At 39.1% G+C, this 23,340-nt stretch overlaps 1 long non-coding RNA gene across 1 annotated transcript; it reads right to left on the bottom strand.

Annotated features, from left to right (window-relative positions):
• Window positions 1–13,117: 13,117 nt before the first annotated feature.
• On the bottom strand, window positions 13,118–22,640 carry LOC105497438 (uncharacterized). The gene is made up of 3 exons (XR_011625444.1): window positions 22,446–22,640; window positions 21,578–21,739; window positions 13,118–13,487 (listed from the first exon to the last, which is right to left on the bottom strand). It is a non-coding gene; the product is annotated as an uncharacterized lncRNA (long non-coding RNA).
• Between the last annotated feature and the right edge of the window lie 700 nt (window positions 22,641–23,340).

Here is a 23,340-nt window from a genome sequence, read left to right as displayed (position 1 = left end):
CACTCTCTGTTTGTGTTTTGTTGGTGTATAGAAATGCTTGTTATTTTTGCACACTGATTTTGTATCCTGAGACTTTGCTGAAATTGCTTATCAGCTTAAGAAGCTTTTGGGCTGAGATGATGGGATTTTCTAGATGTAGGATCATGTCATCTGCAAACAGAGATAGTTTGACTTCCTCTCCTCCTATTCAGATATGTTTTATTTCTTTCTCTTGCCTCATTGCCCTTGCCAGGGCTTCCAACACTATATTGAATAGGAGTGGTGCAAGACGGCATCCTTGTCTTTGCTGGTTTTCAAGTTGAATTGCTTCTAGCTTTGGTTGATTCATTATCATATTAACTATGGGTTAGTCATAAATAGCTCTTATTATTTTGAGGTAAGTTCCAGCAATACCTAGTTTATTGAGAGTTTTTTTTTTTTTTTTTAACATGAAAGGATATTGAATTTTATTGAAGGACATTTCTTCTGTGACTACTGAGATAATCATGTGGTTTTGTCTTTAGTTCTATTTATGTGATGAATTACATTTATTGATTAGCGTGTATTGAACCAGCCTTGCATTCCAGGGATGAAACCAACTTGATTATGGTGGACAAGCTTTTTGATTTGTTGCTGGATTCAATTTGCCAGTATTTTATTGAGAATTTTTGCATCAAAGTTTATCAGGGATATTGGCCTGCTGTTCTCCTTTTTTGTTGTATCTTTGCCAGGTTTTGGTATCAGGATGATGCTGGCCTCATAAGGAGAAGTCCCTCCTTTTCAATTGTTTGGAATAGTTTCAAAATAAATGCTACCAGCTCCTCTTTGTACCTCTAGTAGAATTCAGATGTAAATCCATTTGGTCCTGGGCTTTTTTTGGTTGGTAAGCTATTATTACTGCCTCAATTTCAGAACTTGATATTGATCTATTCAGGGATTCAACTTCTTCCTGGTTCAGTCTTGGGAGGAAGTATGTGTCCAGGAATTTATCTATTTCTTCTAGATTTTCTAGTTTATCTGCATAGAGGTGTTTATGTACTCTCTGATGGTTGTTGTTTGTATTTCTGTGGGGTCAGTGGTGATATTCCTTTATCATTTTTTATTGTGCCTGTTTGATTCTTCTATCTTTTCTTCTTTATTGGTCTAGTTAGCAGTCTATGTATTTGATTAACGTTATCAAAAAAACAGCTCTTGGATTCATTTATTTTTTTAAAGGATTTTTCATATCTCTGTCTCTTTCAGTTCCACTTTGATCTTGGTTATTGCTTGTCTTCTGCTAGCTTTGGGGTTTGTTTGCTCTTGGTTCTCTAGTTCTTTTAGTTATAATGTTGGGTATCAATTTGAGATCTTTCTAACTTTTTGATGTGGGCATTTAGTGCTATAAATTTCCTTCTTAGCTCTGCTTTAGCTATGTCCCAGAGAGTCTAGTACATTGTATCTTAGTTCTCACTGGTGTCAAAGCACTTCTTGATTTCTGCCTTAACTTCATTATTTACCCAGGAGTCATCCAGGAGCAGGTTGTTCAATTTTCAGTTGTGTAGTTTTGAGTGAGTTTCTTAATCACAAGTTCTAATTTGATTGTGCTGTGGTCTGAGAGACTGTTTGTTTTCATTTCAGTTCTTTTGCATTTGCTGGAGTATTTTATTTCCAATTATGTGATTGATTTTAGAGTAAGTGTCATGTGGCACCAAGAAGAATGTATATTCTGTTGTTTTCGGGTGGAGAATTCTATAGATATTTATTAGGTTTACTTAATCCAGAGCTGTTCAGGTCCTGAATATCCTTGTTAATTTTCTGTCTCAATGATTCGTTTAATATTGACAGTGGGTTGTTAAAGTCTCCCACTATTATTGTGTGGGAATCTAAATCTCTTTGTAGGTCTCTAAGAACTTGTTTTATGAATCTGGGTGTTCCTGTATTGGGTGCATATATATTTAGGATAGTTAGCTCTTTTTGTTGAATTGATCCCTTTACCATTACATAATGCCCTTGGTCTTTTTTGATCTTTGTTGGTTTAAAGTCTGTTTTGTCAGAAACTAGGATTGCAACCCTGCTTTTTTCTGCTTTCCATTTGCTTGGTAAATTTTCCTTCATTCCTTTATATTGAGCCTATGTGTGTCTTTGCATGTGAGATAGGTCTCTTGAATAAGGCACGCTAATGAGTCTTGACTCTATCCAGCTTGCCATTCTGTGTCTTTTAATTGGGGCATTTAGCCCATTGACTTTTAAGGTTAATATTGTTACGTGTGAGTTTGATCCTGTCATCATGATGCTAGTTGGTTATTTTGCAGACTTGTTGATGTAGTTACTTCATAGTGTCATTGGTCTTTGTATTTCAGTGCATTTTTGCAGGGCTGGTAATGGTTTTTCCTTTCCATATTTAGTGCTTCCTTCAGGAGCTCTTGCAAGGCAGGCCCGTTGGTGGTGAATTCCCTCACTTGTCTGAAAAGGATTTTATTTCTCCTTCACTTATGAAACTTAGTTTGGCCAGATATGAAATTCTAGGTTGGAAATTCCTTTCTTTAAGGTGTTGAATATTTACCCCAATCTCTTCTGGCTTGTAGAGTTTCTGCTGAGAGGTCTGCGTTAGTCTGATGGGCTTCCCTTTGTAGGTTACCTGGCTTTTCTCTCTGGCTGCCTTAATATTTTTTCCTTCATTTTGACCTTGGGGTTGATCTTCTCCTGGAGTATCCTACTAGTTTTCTGGATTTCCTGAATTTGAATGTTGGCCTGTCTTGTTAGGTTGGGGAAGTTCTGGATGATATCCTGACATATGTTTTCCAACTTGGTTCCATTCTCCCCGTCTCTTTCAGGTACCCCAATCAGTTGTAGGTATAGTCTTTTTACATAATCCCATAGTTCTCAGAGGTGTTGTTCATTCCTTTTCATTCTTTGTTCTCTAGTCTTGTCTGCCTGTCTTATTTCAGTAAGATAGTCTTCAAGCTCTGAAATTCTTTCCTCTGCTCAGTCTATTCAATTATTGTTGATTGTGATTGTATAGTAAAGTTCTCATATTGTGTCTTTCAGCTCCATCAGGTCATTTATGTTCCTCTCTAAACTCATTATTCTGGTTAACAACTCCTATGATATTTTATCATGGTTCTTAGCTTCTTTGCATTGGGTTAGAACACAGTCCTTTAGCTCAGTGAAATTCCTTATTACCCACCTGCTGAAGCTTACTTCTATCAATTCATCCATCTCAGCCTCTGCCCAGTTCTGTGTTCTTGCTGGAGAGGTGTTGAGATAATTTGCATGACAAGAGGCACTCTGGCTTTTTGAGTTTTTGGCATTTTTTTCTTGTTTCTAGTTTATCTAGTTTTGATCTTTGAGGCTGCTGACCTTTGGATGGGGTTTTTGTGGGGATTTTGTTGTTGTTGTTGATGCTGCTGTTGTTGTTGCTTTTTGTTTTTCTTTTAACAGTCAAGCCTCTCTTCTGCAGGGCTGCTGTGGCTTTCTGGAGGTCCACTCCAGACCCTATCACCCGGGTCCTTCCCGCATCTGGAGATGTCACCAGTGGAGGCTGCTGAACGGCAAAGGTGGCTGCCTGCTCCTTCCTCTGGGATCTCTGTCCCAGAGAGGTGCTGGCCTGATGCCAGTGGGAATGCTCCTGTATATGGTGCCTGGAAACCCCTGGCTCACCCAGTCAGGAGGCAGGAGATCCGGGACTCACTTAAAGAAGCACTCTGGCTGTCCCTGGGCAGAGGGTGTGCACTGTGCTGGAGGGAAGGTCACTCGTCCGGACTGGCTGGATTCCTCAGAGCCAGCAGGAGGAAAGACTAAGTCTGCGGGTCCTTGGAGACCACGGCCACCCCTTTCCCCGGGAGCTCAGTCCCAGGGAGATCAAAGTTCTGTCCCTAAACCCCTGGTTGGAGTTGCTGAAATTCCCGCATGGAGGCCCCGCCCAGTGAGGAGGGACGGGTCCGGGTTCTGCCTAAGGAGGCCGCCTGGCCCTGATCTGGCCCTGATCTGCCACAGCCGCTGTGCTGGTTGTGGGAATTCCTCCCGGGCCGAACGTCAGTCTCCCTGGTGCTGGCAGGCGAAAAACAGCTGACGGGAGCTGCAGAGATGGTCGCCCCTCCCCGGGGGCTCGGTGGTCTCAGGCAGCCGCAGATGCAGAAGCGGTGGTGATGGTCGCCCCTCCCCGGGGGCTCGGTGGTCTCAGGCAGCGGCAGATGCAGAAGCGGTGATAACCGAGGCTGCCTCTCCCGCGTCTTCCGCAGTCTCCAGCCGAGCGGCCGCCGAGAGTCTGCACAGTTCCGGGCTTGGCACCGAAGGCTGGTGGCGGACTCACTAGGGGACCTGCTGGTCCGCGGGTTGCACAGATGGGTGGAAGGAAGTTTCCCGGGCTGGGCAGCGGGTCCCTCACCGCCTCCCTAGGCTGGGCCGGGAGTTTCCCTTTCCCCGCGTGGGGCCCTCGCACCCCCGACTGTTCCTCGCTCGCTCTCCGCGGGTCGCACCCACTGCTCAGTCGCTCCCGGGGATGGAACCTGGAGACCTCGGGGCCGGTGCAGGGCTCGCTCCCGTTTTCGTTCTTTTCCGTGGGAACCTCGCACCGCAGCTGGTTCTAGTCAGCCGTCTTAGCCCCTCCTCCTTAGTGATTTTATTGTTCACTTTTAGAATTTACAGTTCATGCTTTAGCATAGTTTGGAGTTCTATGCTCCACTTCAGAATATTTTTAAGTTCTTTTGATATTTTAATTTTAGTTAATTGAAAGCCAATGTCTCATAACTCAATTTCCTAAATCTCTTGAGTGTTTTTTTCTTCCTGTTGATTCTCTTGGATTAGTGACATGTTTGATCTTTCTGTTTGCCTAATTGTGTTTCTTTATTGTTTCTTTACTTGTTACTTTTCATTTGGTTATAATTTCAGACTTACAAAGAAGCTGTAATTAGAGTACAAAGAACTGAATATCCATCACACAGACTCGCCATTTTGCCCCAGTTGTTTCATTATTTTCCTTCTATTTCTTCATGTGTGTGTGATGTGTATCATGACATAATTTTATCCTATGTACTTCGTGCATGCTTTTTTTTCCTTTTTTTTTTTTTTCTTTTTTTTTTTGAGATGAGGTCTCGCTCTGTCACCCAGACTAGAGTGTAGTGGCTCAAACGTGGCTCACTGCGGCCTCCGCCTCCCGGGTCCAAGCAATTCTCCCACCTCAGCCTCCCCAGTAGCTGGGATTACAGGGGCATACCACCATGCCCGGCTAATTTTTGCATTTTTAGTAGAGACAGGGTTTCACCATGTTGGCCAGGCGGGTCTCGAACTGTTGACCTCAGGTAATCCACCCACCTCAGCCTCCCAAAATGCTGGGATTACAGGCGTGAGCCACGCACCCAGCTGGTATATGCTTTTTTTCTAAAGTTTGAACTCCTATTACAACTAATGAGGACTAGCGAAGTTAGTCCCCTAGTCAACCTTACAGACACTTTATGTCAGAACATTGAAATAAATGTATGAATATGTGTTTACAGGGCTGCTGTAAAAATGACCACGAAATGAAGAATGGAATACATCTTCCAGGATGGATAACTGAGAATGCATCTTTACTGGCTTCCACATTCAGCTGTCGAATTGAGTATAGAGTAGAAAGTCAGAAAAGCATGTACATTGATTTTTCTTTTAAAATGTTCTTCGTGCCTGAAATTAAGGTTGTGTCTATGTCGGTTAGCTGAATAGCAATAGCTAGATAATAGCGTTTACTTTTGCTCATTGTGATCTTGTGATTTTTTAAAATCATGGTCAGTTAGCGTTCCAGACTGACTTACAGTGAAGAGGCTGCTCCTACAGTGGCATATGGGATTATGAACAAAAAGGAATGGAACCTAAATCAGGGCTAGCTGATAACACGGGCAGTACTGACACCATCCAAGTATTTCCTGACAAGTTTTATGAGACAAAACAATTAAATTGGCATATTAAATTGTCCTTTTGCATTCACCCAGTTTTTCTTTCTTATAACCAAGAAACTGTGGAAATATGAAATAGGACAGCTTTCTGAGGCTGTGGTCTGCCCCTGTGGTCTGACACTTGTGTCTCCCTTAGGCTGGCTCTGAGCTACATTTTTCCCTCACTACACAGCCCGAGCAGAACCTTCTGAGATTAATTGTTAAGAATGAAGAAAAATGTGCAAATGTGTATCAGTCTTACCTACTTTAAAGTCAAGGAGAAGGAGTTTAAACTCTGAAGTGAATGTAAAATGTATACAATGTGCACAAATTGTAACAGGACTAAGTATGCTCATTACATGTCCCTGAACATCTTGGGAATCTCTTCATCCCGAAGGTACACAGAAAGACAGAAACCTACTGTATAAAAGCACGGATATGTCATTTATCTTTGAATTTCAAAAATCAGATTGTAGCATGAATTTTTATTTCAAACAGGTTTTGTCAAGAATATATGCATAAAATTGTTGAAGAAATAAAGACTAACTTCAATCAATTAAAATGTAAGGTTCAATGAAGCAAAAAATATTTTTAATAAAATTTTAAAAAACCAGCGATGAGTTTTGAAGCACTGTTTTGAATTCTACTGCAATCTCTATAACCTATGCAGTCTCCATAGGGGGACCCTTTGTGCTCTCTCCATCGCCTCCCTTCCTTCTGTTTTCCTTTCTTTCTTTGGCTTCCTTCCCACAGACCTTCCCTTCCTTCTTTGATTCCTCAAACATGAATTAGTCACTTAAAATATCCCAGGCCCCTGGGCAGGAAGAGTGTGTGTATCTGTGTTATAGGTGGGGTTGGGGGCGGGCAGATAGAGAAGATTAAACAAAAATGAGAAGGGAAATTAAAAGGCAAGTACAGTAATCTCTCATCACAGAGATGCCTGGCAGTGTGGAATATGTTTGTCATGGAATGCTCAGTTTTGTAGCAACCCAAAGTCAAGCATATACATGCCTTAGTGATTGCAATGAAAATTGGCGATGTTTTATAAAAATAAAATATACAGGCTGTCAAGAAATGTAAGTTAGTGTATAAAATTGAAAGTAAGTTTTCTTAAAGACAAATGAAATTGGCATTAACAAAATACCCTCTGTTATTTGGTTAAATGCTCCACAGGGCAAAGGTTGCATCTGAATCCTCAGCCCTGTTGAGTATCTTACTTGGGCTGGGACTGCACTAACAATCACTGAAGGGGAGTTACACGGGGGAATATGGTACCCATGCAATACTTTTTTTTTTTTTTTAGTATTTTTAATAGGATAACTTTAAATTTTGCTTAGCTCATCAAACCACCATCTTCAGATTACTCAGTGTACATTGAAGAGGAGGTAAAAAGTGATTTAATTTCATTATAACTCAGATGCAGATCAGGAGTTAAATCTATCATCAAAAAATACACAAATTCAGCCTGTAATCTTGAGTATGTTGCCTGTCAATGTGACAAGAAATGATAATGTTTTGTTTTTTTTTTTTTTTCGAGATGGAGTTTTGCTGTTGTCGCCCAGGCTGGAGTGGAATGGTGTGATCTCGGCTCACCGCAACCTCCGCCTCCTGGGTTCAAGAACTTCTCCAGCCTCAGCCTTCTGAGTAGCTGGGACTACAGGCTCCCACCTTGATACTCAGCTAATTTTTGAATTTTTAGTTGAGACAGGGTTTTGATATGTTGGCCAGGCTGGTCTCAAACTTCTGACGTTAGGTGATCCACCTGCCTCTGCCTCCTAAAGTGCTGGGATTACAGGAATGAGCCCCTGTGCCTGGCCAGGAATGATAATTTTAAAAGCAGCAAAATGTTGGAGATTTAGATATAGGAATCATGCATTTGACATGACGGAAGGAACACATGAATTGGAAAACCAAGATCTAAGTGTCCTTCAGAATTGAAAATTTAAAACAGAACTTCTAAACTCTGAAACAATATTTATTCTTAGTGCAATGCCTTCTAGGTTCAATGCCCTCATTTTTTATTTTATTTCATTATAAAAATTCTAACCCAGGAGCCATAAGATAAAAAAAGTATATATTTTTACTTTATAAAACTTAGAGCTACTGTAGGCAAAAAATAAGATAAGTAAAATTTTAAAGATTAAACAACTGAGAGAAATAGTTGCAGCTCATCTGAGAACGCGCTCTATCCTTAGTGTATAAAGATTCCCTGGAAATCAATAAGATGACAAAAATCCCATGTAGAATTGATCAAAGTATAGACAATGAAAAGAAATATAAATGACCCATGAATATACACTTATTAATTAATAAAGACATATGACCCAAAAGTATATAAAGATACATTAATTAATCAAAACTTTATAAAAATGCCATACTAGTTTAAACAATAGAGTGTTGAAAATCCTAAAGTATGATAAACAATCTTTTTTACAAACTACTGTGAAACAGGCACACTCATACTTTATGAGGGGCAACTTGGTAATATCTATCAAAAATGAACATATGTATGTACATTGACCCAGAAATCCTACTTCTGCAAATTTATCCTAAGATGCACGTATAGACATCTGTAACACCACAAATACAAAATAATGCATTACAGTGTTATTTATAAGAGCAAATGACTGGTAACAGCCCAGAAGTCCATCAGTAAGAGCCAGGTTAAGTAAGTTATGGAACAATGATAATATAAAATGTCACACATTTAAAGAAAATGAGTATCTTCTGATATTAAAAGGTACAAGGATGCTCAGGAAGTAACCATTAAAGGAAGCAAAGTGGGTAACACGGGACCCTTTTAGAAGAAAAAGAGGAGGAGGACAGGGAGGAAATGGTATTCACATTTGCTTAAAAAATTCTGGGGAAAGTGGAAGACAAATATATCAGTGGTTTCCTGTGGAAGGGTAGAAGGAGAAAAACATTGAGGGTAAACGTTTCCTCCATATATCTTTACGTTGACTTTCGAACTGTGTATTTCCTACTGAAAATTTTTATGAAATATTTTAAAAAATGAGAAGAGAAGTAAGATGGGACCAGTACTGAGTTAAATCAACAAAATGAATGTGTAGAGTCTTCTACCCCCACTGGAAATGAGCTCTCGGTGTGTCTTCATGCTGTCTTACGTCCAGTGATTAAACCATCCAAATAGAGTGCATGATTCACAGCTCACATAGAAAGAGAGGAGCAAGTCACCTCCAACAGTGAGGAATAGAAAGAAGAAAACAAAATGTGGGGATCAGTCCTCTTAGCAACATTTTATAGTAGGCACAGGGATCATTCTCATAAAATCACTCTGGGGTACATTGAGCAAAAGTAGTTGTTTGGAGAAAATGAAATTATATAAAATAGCTATGTGGCTCTCGCATGATCTAGTCAAAGGTGTCCAATATTTTGGCTTCCCTCAGCCGCACTGGAAGAAAAAGGATTTTCTCGGGCTGCACGTAACATACACTAATGACAGCTGATGAGCTAAAGAAAGGAAATTGCAAAAAAAAAAAAAAAAAAAAAAAATCTCATAATGTTTTAAAGTTTACGAATTTGTGTTGGGCCACAATCACAAACGCCCTGGGCTGCATGCGGCCCAGGGGCCACGGGCTGGACAAGCATGATCTAGTCCAACTGGGTAGACTAGACTAATGTAGCACATTAGAGATAGGTTTTAGTTGGTTAGAGGAATGAGGGGTTTGCCAGTCTTTCAGGCAAACCTTCACAGTTATGGTTTTTCACTGCTGGGATTTTGAGAACTGCTAACCACAGCAGGTTCACAATCACATTCCTTCGCAAGATGTATTTGTGTCCCAGAGTCTCTATAGTCATCATCCTGTTGTAAAAGGCAAGGCTGCTCACACGGACTGTGGGAGACATGGGTAGATACAAACCCTGTCTTGGATGATTATAGTTATTCTTTACCCTCTGTGTGTTCTCTAGCAAGGACTTGCTATAACTAGTCCTGTTGTGAATGTTCTTCCTGTCTTTCGTTCCACTTGTACTGAGGGGTCTGTGGCCACATTCCCCAGATTTGCATATGTTCTTTACCCTATTTGGCCATTTAGAATAACCAAAATTTATTCTTTCAAAACATTATCCCTTAAAAATAAATGCTAAAAGTGAAGCTAGGGCCAGGTGGTAGCTCATGCCTGTAATCCCAGTACTTTGGGAGGCTGAGATGGTAGATCACTCGAAGCAAGGAGTTTGAGACCAGCCTGGCCAACATGGTGAAACTCTGTACTGAAGATACAAAGATTAGCTGGGCACGGTGGCGCATGCCTGTAATCCCAGCTACTCAGGAGGCTGAGGCACAAGAATTGCTTGACCCTGGGAGGCAGAGGTTGCAGTGAGCAGAGATCGCGCCGCTGCATTTCAGCCTGGGGGACAGAGCGAGACTCTGTCTCAAAAAGAAAAACAAAAAAACCCCGAAGCTAGTCATTTGATATTGGACCAAGAATGAACCAGCACTAAGCCTGAAAGTTGCTGGACCTGAAATCTAAACTTTTGATTAAAAATTTAGTGGAGGAAGAAATTAGTGAAGCATATTAGAGAAAATTCTCAACTTCCAAAGTTAAGGAAGAAACACAGAAATAATATTGTGAAATATTTCAGTGGCATGTAGTCCTCATCTTATTTTATGGAAGGTTTAATATTAATATTTCTTTCATTCTCCTTACAAAACATGAAATTATATGCTAGTTTCTAGCCTGATAGATTTTGAATACTGTTTCATTCAATGCATAGGGAATTTTGATCAGGCTATTTAAGAAATTAATGATATTATTTCTGATTTGTACATTTGAGTCTTAGTTACTTTTGATCAAAAATTGAATATTAGATTTATGCATGAGCACACACCTACCAAAAAATAATATGCTTTTCATGACACTATTCACTTCCTAAGGAATTTATGATTGTACTACATAAATAATAAGTATTAAGAAAAAATACACTAATATGCTACCCTGTATTCTGATTTCCTTACTTAGTATTCCCACTATGTTTCTTCTTCTTTTCCTTGTCTGGGGCTCTAACACCACTCCTCACTCATTCTTGTGTTCATTAAACATTCACATGTTCTAGACACTGTTAAAGGATTCTGAAGGATTCAATGAGCTATCTACCTACCTTTACGGACCTTGAAATTCTAACTGAGGAACATAAAAAGTAAATAAATAAATGTACGGATCAATAGGGGCTATAAGAAAAAACAGAGGAAAATAAGAGGAAGGCGTGTGGCAGGTAGTCACTGGAGGCTGTTTTGGAACAATCGTCACAGAGGACCTCTGTACAGCAATAGCGTTTAAACGGAGCGCTGGAAGAAATACTGGCAAGCCACAAGAATGGGGAGAAGGCATTCCAAAGAGCGCAGCAAGTGTGAAGAAGCTGAGCTAGAAGGAGCTTGCTGTGTTACAGGAATAGCAAGCAAGGCCGCGTGGAGGGAAGTGTGTGAAACTCCACTGGAGGTGATATTTGTGCAGCGTAATATGGAATGCCATGACCTGATGGACATGACTGAGACAGTGCTCTGCACATTCTAGGGAGAATTACGAGTAGGAAGCAGGTGGTGGAAGGAGGAAGGACAGTGTGAAGGCTGCTGCACTGACATAGGAGCCACCTGGCTGGGCTTACGTTAGGGTGGTAGCAGGAGCGGTGGCAGGAAATACTCTGAGTCAGGTGTGCTTGGGATTCTGAACCAGCCAAGGAGCCAAGGGAATGTGTGTGTGAGGCGTGAGGGGAGCGGCCCCTGGAGCAGCCCCAGGGCTCAGCGGAAGACGCAGGTGGCAGCGCTGATTGAGATGTGGACTAGAGAAGCTCTTTTGAAAATTTAAAATCCTGTTTCAGTCATGTTTGTGTGTACACATTTCTTTTATTAGCCCTGCTAAAAAGAGTCTTTGATATTAATTTTTCAGAGATCTAATTTTTAAATGTATTTTCTACCATATGTCACCTTTTAATTCACTTTTACTCTTTATTATTTCATTCATTCAATTTAATTAAAGATTTAATTTGATCTTGTCCTAGTTTCCAGTTTCTCAGGTGTAATCTGAGATAATTGATTTTATAACTTCATTTTCAATAAAATACATGCACATTTTATAATATACAATTTTCAAGAATTGAGACAAACACAAAGATATTAACTGAATACATTAATGAATTACCTATGATTGGTGAATGAGATCTGGAGATGAAAGAGAATAAATAAATAACTCAATTTTTAAAAGAGGGAAATGAAGAGAAACAAGACCAAATTACTGTCCTCAAGAAATAAACTTTAGTGAGTGAAACTGACAAGTAAATCATTATGATTAAAACAAAGATATTTAAAAGTTAATATAAGATCAAAGAGAAAAGTACTTTAATGGTCTCCAGAAAGGAAGTTTCCTTCATAACATCTATTTTAAAAATCCACTCAATTTTAATTTTTCATCAGCAAATATTTATTAAGCATGTGCCGTGGCTTAGAAACTGCTAGAGGACAACTTGCAGTATTTGTATTATTGTTCCCAAACATTTGCTCCCTTTTCCTGTAAGAGCATTACACAGCTCCGCTCAGTTCTTCTGCTCCATTTCCTCTGTCTTGGGAGTGACCTATCCCAAGGAGGGCCTTTTTTTTTTTTTTTTTGAGACGGAGTCTCGCTCTGTCCCCCAGGCTGGAGTGCAGTGGCCGGATCTCGGCTCACTGCAAGCTCCGCCTCCCGGGTTCACGTCATTCTCCTGCCTCAGCCTCCTGAGTAGCTGGGACTACAGGCGCCGCCACCGCGCCCGGCTAGTTTTTGTATTTTTAGTAGAGACGGGGTTTTACTGTGTTAGCCAGGATGGTCTCGATCTCCTGACCTCATGATCCGCCCACCTCGGCCTCCCAAAGTGCTGGGATTACAGGCTTGAGCCACCGCGCCCGGCCAGGAGGGCCTTTGTAATCACGTGACTTACTCCAGCGGGGTCTCAGAGTGAGCAGACGTGCATCAGATGCGCAGCCTCCAACAGCCCACAGCCCACAGGTAACATGGCCTTGAAGAGACTTTGTAGATGTAAGCCCCAAACCACCATCACCACTAATGGCAACAGCCTCACTTTATTTTCTAATACGAGCAACTAAACTGCAAATTTTCTAAACAGAGTTCAATCATAGAGGCAGAAGCACTAGAAAATACACACACAGCACACACAGACCTCTGTGTGTGTGTGTGTGTGTGTGTGTGTGTGTGTGTGTGTGTGATTTGACCATACTCTGTCGTGGGAGCTGGTTAAGCAGCATCACTTCTGATCTGATGCTGGAGCCTGAATTACAAAGGGCAGGCGGGCAGGCAGGCAGCCGGTCCACAAGGGGAGCTGGGTGTCAGTTGGAGAGCTCAAGAGCAAGCTGAAACAACAGGCACAGGCTGGGGCCCTGTGAGGGTGACCCGAACCCCAGTCTGTTCATCATGGGTACTGTCCTGCAGAAGCCAGGACCCTTTGTCATGGAGCTGAATACACACTTGGTGCTGGAGTCACAGAAGCTGGAGGACTGCCCAGGGAAGGCAAAGCCATTGCGGGCCCGGTACTGCTTCAGGACGATGAGGTGCTTCTGCATAGCAGCAACAGCAGGCCTGAGCCACCAAAGGGCTGCTTCTGTGCCCTTGTGGACTAAGGAGAAACACACAGGGAAGGAAATTCTGATCAAGGTAGACACATTACAGGTTGCAAAGTTACCACAAGCTGCATCCCATTAACTTTGACATACTGTTCTTTTATAATCATTCAGTTTGAAATATGTTTTCCCTTGCGAATTCTTCTTTGGAATAAGGGTTATTTAGAAGTGTGTGCACCTGCGTGTGTGTGTGTGTGTGTGTGTGTGTGTGTCAGAGAGAGAGTTTTAATTTTCAAGTATAGGGATATCTTTAGCTACCTGATTTAATCTTACTTGTTTTTAGTGTCTAGTTGTGGTCAGATAACATATTCCTTAAATTTCAATTATTTGATGTTTATTGTGATATATTTTATGCCTTGACAAATGGTTGGTTTTGGTTAATGCTCCATGTACACATGAAAAAATTGTGTTTTCTGCAAGAGTTGGTTTTACTCTTCTGTAAATGTAAATTAGGTCAACTTAGTTGATAGTGCTGTACAAGTCTCCTATATACTTATTGCTTTATTTTTTCTATTTGTTTTATCAATGATTAAGAAAGAGATATTTAAATATGCGTCTATGATTGTGGACCTGCTTGTATCTCACTTTAGTTTATAATTTTTAAAATTCTGTTATTTGCTGAATAAATATTTATCATTTTTATAAATTTTTGATGAAGTGCCCCTTTTATCATTAGGAAATATCAATTTTCATTTCTTTGAATATTCTTTGTCCTAAAGTGTATTTCGTCTGATACAAGTATATAAGTTTTCTTTCAGTTTCTGAATACATGGTATATATTTCCCATTCTTTTTATTTTAACCATTTTGTATATTTATATTTAAGGTATATTTCATATAAATTTTAATCATTGGATCTTGCATTTTTATCCAGTGTGACAACCCCAGCCTTTTACTTCAATTTTATCCATTGACATTTAATGTCATTATTGATATGGGTACATTTAATTCTAATATTTTGTCGTTTGTTTTCTATTTTCCTTTCTCTTTTTGTTCCTCTATTGATGTTTTTCTACCTTCTCTGGTTAATCCATTATTTCTGTAGCTTTTTAGCTGTACATCCATTTACTATTCTTTTCTAATGGCAAACAATTTATATCCTAATCTAGCCAAAGTGTATAATCAGTGTCTGTTGCGGGAAGTCAATGATCCCAGACGGAGGGACTGGCTGAAGCAGCGGCAGAAGAACATAAATTGTGAAGATTTCATGAACATTTATTAGTTCCCCAAATTAATAATTTTATAATTTCTTATGCCTGTCTTTACTGCAATCTCTGAACATAAATTGTGAAGATTTCATGGACACTTATCACTTCCCCAATCAATACCCTTGTGATTTCCTATGCCTGTCTTTACTTTAATCTCTTAATCCCATCATCTTCGTAAATTGAGGAGGATGTATGTTGCCTCAGGACCCTGTGATGATTGTGTTAACTGCACAAATTGTTTGTAGAGCATGTGTGTTTGAACAATATGAAATCTGGGCACCTTGAAAAAAGAACAGGATAACAACAATCTTCAGGGAACAAGGGAGATAAGACTTGGAGTCTGACTGCCAGTGAGCCAGATGGAACAGAGCCATATTTCTCTCCTTTCAAAGGTAAATAGGAGAAATATCGCTGAATTCTTTTTCTCAGCAAGGAACATCCCTGAGAAAGAGAATGTGCCCTGAGGGTAGGCCTATGAATGGCCCCGTGGGGGCGGCATCTTTTACAGTAGAATCTGAAGGGATGAAATAAGCCCCGGTCTCCTGTAGTGCTCCCAGGCTTATTAGGATGAGGAAATTCCCACCTAATACATTTTGGTCAGACAGGTTGTCTGCTCTCAAACCCTGCCTTATGATAAGATGTTGTCAATGACAATGCATGCCCGAAACTTCATTAGCAATTTTAATTTCGCCCCATCCTGTGGTCCTGTGATCTCACCCTGCCTCTATTTGCTTTGTGATATTTTATTACCTTGTCAAGCATGTGATCTCTGTGACCCATACCCTATTCGTACACTCCCTCCCCTTTTGAAAATCGCTAATAAAAACTTGCTGGTTTTATGGCTTGGGGCATCACAGAACCTGCCGACATGTGATGTCTCCCCCGGACACCCAGCTTTAAAATTTCTCTCTTTTGTACTCTTTCCCTTTATTTCTCAAACCAGCCGAGACGCTTAGGGAATAGAAAAGAACCCACATTAAATATCGGGAGTGGGATTTTCCCTGATAAGTGTCAATATTGTGCTCTCTGTCTCACTTTATACCTGGGACTTCACAGGTTCTATGTTTTCTTACTTTTTTTCCTAACGTTGTTCTATCCCCACTTTCCACTTCTCACTTCACTTCTACCCAGTTTACACCATATTCTTCCTATTTTATAATCTGGTAATCATAAAATGGTGTAATTCCTTTCACTTTCTTTCTTTCTTGTTTTTTTCTTCGATTTTTTTCCTATAATTTTTATTCAATATTCACTAGAAGTCTGTCCTAACATTGTTATTGACTTGATTTCAATAGTCAGTTGTCTTTTAAGACAATTATAAGAAAAAATCAGCATTTTACATTAACTTATTGTTTCCCATTTCCAGTATTCTTTTTTTCCTTCCTGCAGATTGAAGTTTCTCTTCTTCCTGAAACATCTCCCTTAGCATTTTTTTTTTTTTTTTTGTAGTGCAGGTTTGCTGGTAATGTATTTTTTCAACTTCCATTTGTCTGAAAATTTCCCTATTTTCTTTTTGTTTCTAAAGGATATTTTAATTGGATATAGAATTCTGAGTTAATGATCACTTTTCTTTAACAGGTTAAATAAGTTATTCTATTGTTTCCTAGCTTCCATTACTTCTAAGAAGAAGTCAGCTGTGATTCCTCTGATGTGTGTTTTCTCTCTGGTAATTTCAAGATTTTCTCCTTTTCTCTTCTTTCTTTCTTACTTCTCTCTCTCTTTCTTTTGCTCTCTCTTTTTTTCTTTATTTGCTGCCTTCCTTCCTTCTTGCTTACATGCAAATATAATCCCCAAATGAGAAAATGATGAAAATAGGTCAGAAAGTGACATTGTATGCTATACTGTTTCTATTGTTTTACATATCCCTAGGTTCTGCTCTATTTTTCTCCAACTTCTCTCTTCTTCAGAATGAAAAATTTTCCATTAATCTGTATTCAAATTTATTGACTTTTTTGTTATCCCCATCCTGTGGTTAAGTTTATTCAATGAATTATTTAAAAATTTTAAATATTGTCTTTTTTGATTGAAGAAGTTTAAATAGGTATTTTTTTTTTCATAATATTCATTTCTTTCCTGAGATGATATCAGGACAGTTTCTACTGACTGCTTTATTTATTTGTTGTTTTACTATGGGCTACATATTTCTGTTTCTTTGCATTGCTAGTAATTTTTAATTATAGCTGGATATTTTGCATGGTATGTTGTAGACTCTAATTTTTTAAGAAAATTCTTTCAAGAATTTTTATGTTGAATTACAAAGCAGTTCAGTTACTGACTGGTGTCCTCAAACTTTTGTTGACTTAGTGTTATGCTTTGTTAGTGGGAAACCTGTGGAAAGACTAAAAAATTTCCTAAAGTATTTCCAAAATTCCCTTATCTTGATGGGATTCAGCCTCCAAATCGTCTCCCTTATGGATCTTGTCCATTTTGTTATTACATTTTGTTAAGATGGTTTTAGACTCTAGAGCAGTCTTCAAACTATGTTCCTTACTCCTAAGGCATGCACTTGCGGATGTTACTGCTTGATGATCAGTATATTAGCAAAATATTGACAAGATCACTGTATTGAAGCTATGACAGAACTCCAATATCTCAACATTGCTAGACTCATAGTATAGCCATTACTTTTTCAATCCCATAGAAACTGCTCTCTGGTAGCCTCAGGGTATCTTGTATATCCCAGCTTTCAACCGAGGACTCATAATGACCTTTACGCAGGCTTTTCATCATCCCCTTGTGCAGTTCCGTCTTCTCACTACTGTGTCCAGTGTATGCCTCTATTCTGATACTTGCATCCTCCGTTCAGCGTAACTAACATGCTTTGCTTGGATTTTAGCTTTTGTACCAGGTTCGGAAATTTGTCCCCAGGCAGAAAACTGGATGGATCGCGGGCTCACATCTAGAGTTTACTTTCTTTCATTTTTGGGGGGGTTTTCTGGTTGTTTTTCATGTAGAGTAAGTCTAGTATAAGTTACTCCATTATAGGTAATAGCAGAAGTCTTGACTATTTTCTGATTTTAGTGTTATTCCATTCTACATATTCTGAAATTCTGAATTCAATTTTATCTTTATCCCATGAAATTAAGAGAGGATTTTCTTTTTCCATTGATGGTGGCCTTTTTTTTGTTGGGGGTGGGGACTGAAAGTTAAACTATCATTTTATCATGTGGTAATCAGAAAATGTCTTTCCCTTTTCTACTTTTAGAGTTTATTGATTTTCATTTTTTGTGGCCTACTATTTGCACATTTTCTGACAGTTTCATGAGCATTTGAAAAGAAGGCTTATTTGTGTTTACAGGATAAAGCATTAATCACACAGCAATAATAACTACCTAATTATCTTATTTAGGTCTTCTATAATTACCTTTTTCAATCCACTTGAACAGCTTAAAGCAAAATACAGTCACCTATTTTTAATTTTTTTCTATTTCACTTTCTATCTTCTATAGTTTTTAAATTATGAACACTAATGAATGTTATTTGGCACATGACTATTAATCTTCACTGTAAATTGCACAGTTTAGCACTGTAAACTGTTGCCTACAGTTCACTTAAGTGTTCTTTTTAAATTGTATTCAAGTATTTGAAGGATTAGAATAAAAAATAAAAACTACCCCTTGCTTTCTTTTTATTTGCCTGGAATACCTTTGCTTATTTATTTTAGTCCATATGTTTCCTTTTAAGTTATTTTTTACCTTTAATTTTTATGTGTATATGCGTCCTATTTCTGATAAATAGGAGATTTGAATTTTTGTTGTAGTGATTAACTAGCTAATTGTTACTTGAAAACATACTATCATTAGGTTCTTCTTTAATTTGTTGTTTCCTAATAGGAGTCCTACTGGCTTTTATGGAAAGAAACATATATCATTGTGCAAGAATGTCACATGCATTGCAAGATATTTAGCACTCTTTCCCCTCACCAGTAAATGTCAATAATAAACCCTAGTTATTACAATTATCAAAAACATCCCTGTATATAATCAATTTTCTCTAAGGGAACAGTATTCTTCATCGTTAAGAAATATTCTCTTAGAAAACATGTTAGCAATTTCTTCCTTTACTCCCATCATCTATTTTGCTAGTTTAAACACATATTTGTTATTTTTTTACTCTCAACTATATTTATGACTCTTTTATTGTTTTATCAGTTGCTGGATCCTGACATTAAAAGTGAGGAAGTCATACTACGTTCCATGTTCTTTGCTCATCACTTTTGTTAATTATATTATTTCTACACCATCAAGGTTAAGAACATTATGTTGTGTTCTGGAACCAAAACCCTTATTACAATTGTTTTAATCTTAGTATCATAAATATTAATATTTTCTATTCAGTGCCCATGCCTGTCTTTTTGCCCTAATTTTTCAAGTTATCTCTTGGGTATAACATTCAAAAAGTACTCAAGAAAATATTATTTCCCAGAGTAGTTTACCTTTATATTTGAAAGACAGTTTGCTGGATAGAAACTGTCTGGGTTATATTTTTTAGAAATTCTGCAGGTGTTTCTTCACTCTGCCCCACTGTTGCTATGGAAGTCTGAGGTTTTGTTTTGTTTTTCTTTGCTTTTAGCTTCTCTGTTTAGAGGCTTCTTATCTTTGAATTTGCATAGCATTGATTTTATCTATTTTAAGATGGACTTTTCTAGGTTATTGTTTTTCCCGGACAAGGTATACTCTTTAATTTGTAGATGTGTGTTTTATTTCTCTTGAATTATTTATTTGTTCAACTTCATATATTATTTTCTTTTAGCATGACTTTATTGATGAACATATTTAGTCCTTAAGTGTCATTTTTATTATTTGTTCTAATCTTTTTAATCTATTCATTTACACTTCATTGGTTTGCTTTCCTCATTTCTGTTCTCTGTGTCAAGGTTGGCGACATTGTCTGTAAATGGTCAGAGGGTAAACGTAGGTTTTGTAGACACATGTGGTCTCTGCATGCATTCCTGTTTGTTTTTTATTCGTTTTTGTGAATGAGTTGAAGCCATTCATTGCTCGTGGGCCCCACAGCAGCTGGGCGGGTGGATTTGCTCCCCGGGCTGTGCTTGCTGAGCCTTGCTCTGCATTTTTAGCAGGGACTCTGTTTTGCATTCATCAGTTTCATTTTCCTCTATGGGATAAATTTAGTTTCTTTTTAAAACTTCTTTAATGAGTGCTGCCAACTTACACCGCATATCCTTTTGTTTTCTTTCCATTTCTTTCCTGAACGTTTTTTTTAAAAAAATCTTTGTTCTGTGCTCTTGCAAGATAGAGGTGATTAATTCACTCTGCTTTTAAACTTCAGAGTTTATTTTTCATAATTGTTATCTGTTCTGTGGAACATTTTTTTGGTGAGATTTTTCAACTGCCCAGTTCCTCCCCACCGCCTCTCTCGTTCTTGCAGAACATCCGTGTAGATTATTTTCTAGGTTGTCTATGCTTGCCCATATTTGAGGAAGGCCCACATTTGCAGGGCCTATTCCCAGGGTACAACACACAGGAGAGGAAAGAGAATCGTATTTCAGTCTAGCAGGGATTGTCCTTATTACCTCATTATCGTTTGTTTGTTTGTTTGTTTGTGTATGTGAGTTTGTAGTCTTTATTTCCTCCAAGCTAGTAGAAATAGACACCTATGATACTGATACTAAGAGTCTCTCTTCTCACCTGCTAAGGAGACTTTCTCTGTGCCTCCTTATTTAGATTTCCTCCTTTGCTTACTGGAATCAAATTAAGCCCAGGACAGTTCTTGCTGGCAGCCTGTGCTTCCATCCAAGCTGGGCAGCCGTGAGTTTAGGTGTTTGACCCTTGTCACCGAGACGCGCACTCTGCAGACGTCTCTGCAGCCCTGTAGCTCAGGGCCGGCCTCCACGCCTTCCCTCTGTCTTTGCCTCTGGCTGCTCCTCAGCACATTTTCTGGTGTTCAGGTTTTGCTCCTTCTTGGAAGGCAAAGATTGCGATTTTGCTTCTTGATCTCCTTATCACTTTTAAGAAATTCCCAGATAATAAAAAATAAAAACGGTTTTATGCTCCTATCTTGTGTCTGGAATACTCCTTAACCATTTTAACAGAACTCATTTTACTACTGTCTACAGACTGACCTATTCTTTCACTTCCTGGAGTGTGGTTCTACCGTTACTTTCCTCGGGTTCATGGCTATTGCTTCGGGCGGCAGTTGTTTTTCCTGAAATTTGAAAGTTTCCTTATAGAATGGCTTGATTTAATTTTGCCAGAACTCTAAATGATCAGCTGGTTAATCTCCAGCCTTTATGCCAATTGTTCACTTTGCAATTCTTTTTTCTTTTTTGAGATGCAGTCTGGCTATGTCCCCCAGGCTGGAGTGCAGTGGCGCGATCTCGGCTAACTGCAAGCTCCGCCTCCCGGGTTCACGCCATTCTCCTGCCTCAGCCTCCCGAGGAGCTGGGACTACAGGTGCCGCCACCTCGCCCGGCTAGTTTTTTGTATTTTTAGTGGAGACGGGGTTTCACCGTGTTAGCCAGGATGGTCTCGATCTCCTGACCTCGTGATCCACCTGCTTCGGCCTCCCAAAGGGCTGGGATTACAGGCGTGAGCTACTGCGTCCAGCCTCACGTTGCAATTCTTGTGTTACATGAGCACGATAAATCTGGGCTCAAAATCCCCTGTAGGTTTAGAATGAAATTTATTGCTTATGATTTTTTTCCTAGCCCATAGGAAGATGAAAAACTTCCACTGGCATTTTATTTTGTTAGCTGATGGTATTTCTATATTCCATTTTATGGAAATGTGCAGCCCTTTGAGGTTACTAGGTATAAAATGTCTGATTATGGGCAGATTATATGCAGTACTAGGAAAGGCAGGAGAAGGGAGAAAATTGGTTTTAAAACAGAACTGCAATGAAACTGTTCCTAAAACAGACCTGCAATTAAATAGTCTTTCTGCGCATTCCTTCTCTTCAGCCTCCCCTGGGTAAGGCTATGCCAATTACTCACATCTCCTGGACTCACATCCAGACTCAGTGGCTCAGGGCTTTCATAGCTGAAGGCTTGTGATAAAATAGTTCACAGGTTTAATTTTGCTCCTGTGAAGAAAGTAAAATGACAAATCACCAAAGGAAAGGCTAAGCATTCAGGAGCTTTATTTTGTAATTATGGTGTCTTAAAAACATTTTGCAGCTTTATGCTACTTCATATCAAACACTGGATGAGTTCTGCTTCCGTGGATTAACGAAGTGTCTGAAACCTGGGCATTCAATTGTATCGCACCGTCCTAGTGGAACTAACCATTCTATCTTTAAGGTAATATATGCAAATGAAATTTTACATAGAACCTGAGAAAATTTAAAATGTTCTACATGGAAATGAAAAAAACTAAGGCACAGGAAGACCTAAACATAGGTTAACATGTGTATGGACCTCGGTTATAACTAAACCACTGGCAGCACTAAAATGATTATTCCATTAGGTTGAGGTCTATTTTGATTGGCTTAATGATGACTTCTGCATACCCCTTTGGACATTTTACAAATGCACTAGTAAATTGAGCTGTGTAGGAGGCCCTTTGATGGTGCTTATAAAAGATTGCCTCTATGTTTGCATTCGAGCCTTTTAAGTAGTTCAATAACAAGACTCAAGGCAATTTTGAGGCACAGAGAACAGTTATTTCATTTGTACATCTATACATTTTCTTTCTTTTTCTTTTGCCTCACTTCTGCTAGCATTACCGAAACTACTTTGCTATATTTTTGCATCCAAGGGAGCAGAATACAAGAAAAACAGTTTATTCACCATGTCTCTGCTGAAACATTTTCACGGAGAAAGCAGGGGACATGCAGTGTGCGATGGTGCTCTTCACGGTCTCGACTTCTTAGCCTGGGCAGGCAGTCAGTGGAGGCATGCGTGCATACCACAGCGACATTCCCATTCTGGAGCCTGAAGGAACCTGATGGAACTTCTGGAGCAGGAGGATGGAGACATCTAAGGTCTTCACAGTAGAGTGTCTTTTTATACCTAGAAAGGAAATAATCACGTTCTGTGAGTTACTGCTCCATTGTGTCATCACAACTGGAGACAGTGACACTTGATTGGAGGAGGTATAAATGAAGGGATGGGATTCATAAGCTGTATTTTTACATTTTAAATTTTTGATGCATTCATAATATTTTACCTATTTGTAGGGTGCATGTGGTATTTTGTTACATGCATGGAATTTGTAATGATGATGTCAGGGTATTTGAGGTGTCCATCACTTTGAGTATTTACCATTTGTATGTGTTGGGAATAGTTCAAGTCCTCTCTTGCAGCGATTTTGAAATATGCAATACATCATTGTTCACCGTAGTCACTCTACTCTGCTGTTGAACAATATAGTTTAAAATGATTCCAAGTAATCTCCACGGACTTATTGAAAATGGAACTAAAGCAACTTAGTTGGTAGGAGAGAGGCAGCACGATGAGAACCAGAGTTAGTGGGTTAAGTAGGAAGCCACAAAATGGGCCATTTGGAAACACAGTCGTTTCCATTGACAATCATCATGTATACTTGCTGAGCAAATTTTGTTTGGCTTTTAATGTAATGATCTAAAACTCAAGTACTATTCTGTAGATGTAAACAGAAAGGAAGGTTATTTATTAATCAAAGTTTTGTTGTTTTTTTCCCAAGGTGGTTTGTTTTAGAGGCAAA

This window comes from Macaca nemestrina, chromosome 7 (assembly GCF_043159975.1).
Source record: "Macaca nemestrina isolate mMacNem1 chromosome 7, mMacNem.hap1, whole genome shotgun sequence".
Lineage (NCBI taxonomy): Eukaryota > Metazoa > Chordata > Mammalia > Primates > Cercopithecidae > Macaca > Macaca nemestrina.
This window is presented reverse-complemented; position numbering and strand designations above follow the sequence as displayed.